This window comes from Lupinus angustifolius, chromosome LG03 (genome assembly GCF_001865875.1).
Source record: "Lupinus angustifolius cultivar Tanjil chromosome LG03, LupAngTanjil_v1.0, whole genome shotgun sequence".
Taxonomy (NCBI): Eukaryota; Viridiplantae; Streptophyta; class Magnoliopsida; order Fabales; family Fabaceae; genus Lupinus; species Lupinus angustifolius.
In genome coordinates, this window is record NC_032011.1 from 2,817,647 (window position 1) to 2,819,301 (window position 1,655).

Below are 1,655 nucleotides of genomic sequence, written 5' to 3' on the forward strand. Positions count from 1 at the left end.
TGAGTGGATAGTGTTATCCTATTCTGGATAACACTATTCTCATCCTACCTTATTCTCCTCCACCTTTACACTTGAAAACCTGTTGCTCTACAAATGGGGACCATAACCCATAAAAGTAACCTCGTAGTGGTTACTACTTTAGTTGCAATAATTTTGATTCAGTCCCTTCATCAAATCAGAAATTGCCTGAAGGTATCTACACTTATTATTATTTCATGACACATATGCCCTTAGCCACCAAATTAATTACTTAAGATCATTTTATATTTTGGCTAATTACATAATGGCCATAACACAATTATAGAATTATATTTGTGACCCATAAATTGTCAGAAATTCCAACAATATTGTGTAGACAAATCCAAATAATATACAAATCAATGTATCTTTATTATTTTTGGTTACATAATGCATCAACATTTCTAAAGAAATATTATTTAAATCGCTCTTATAATATAGTGTAACGAAACAAAAATAATAAAGATATATTGACTCATATATTATTTGGACTTGTCTCTACAATATATAATGTTTTGTTTAACTTAATTACATTTATCACATTTTTTGTTTAAAAGATTACACTTATTTCTTATGCAGGGGTGATCAGTGTACTGAAGTATAAAAATTAGGGGATGTTTGTGTAGATATAAAAAAGTGAGGGATAATTTGTGTAATTTTACTAAAACTCGGGAGTGTCATTATAATTCACTCTAATTTTTATCATTAAAAAGTTGGCCTCGCTTCTTTCTAACCTGTTTCTCCCAACAGGGCAAGGTGTTATTTGAATTTGACCCTTTCCCTCTTACCATTTTCACTGCATTGAATTGCCAATAGCTTACACCATCACACTACCTATCATTCTGAAACAAAGCACACGGTTTTAACCAAACTTAGCTCCATTTTTTGACATAATCAAAGTTAAACAATTCAAGCAATTACATTGCAAACCATGCATAGCCTTTTTCATTCATACTATTAAGCCACCAATTTTTTTTATTTTTCCTTCTTGAAGACCCAAGACTTTGACTTCCTTGCGTGTGTAACAATATCAAATCAAAATATTGTACAATGTTCTAATTCTTTATGACATGAAAGAGTTTAATATAGAGAATTTGAATGGCTACCTACTTCTATATGCTGACATAGCTTTCCATGAAATTATTGGAATTAACGGAAATAATATCATTTTTTTTGTTTTGTGTATCTTATAAAGAGCAAATTAAATAAAATGTATGTTGCTACTAATGTAAGTTCCAATTTCATCATCAATGGGAGGATTTTGAAACTGGGGAATCTATATTTCTATAAAGGTTAGAGAAATCAAATAGAACAGACAAACAATGCACTCATAATCATACTTAAATCGACAAATTCACTCACATGGTGCACCTTGACCGAAAAATTATGGTCTTGGTGTATCTTTTAGGAAAACTACAAAACTAGTGTAACTTTCCTGAATCGGTAATGGAAATGCCAATTTCAATTTTTTTTGTCTGACTCCCCTCAAAATCGGTAATAGGGGGAGTTTTATTTAATTGTTTTTTCCCTCTCCCCCTAAATTGTCATGGGGGATTTATATATTTTTTTTAATTTTTTTCCTCCCCTAAATCGGCAATGGAGGAGTTTTTGTTTTCTGTTCTCCCTCCCCCTAAATC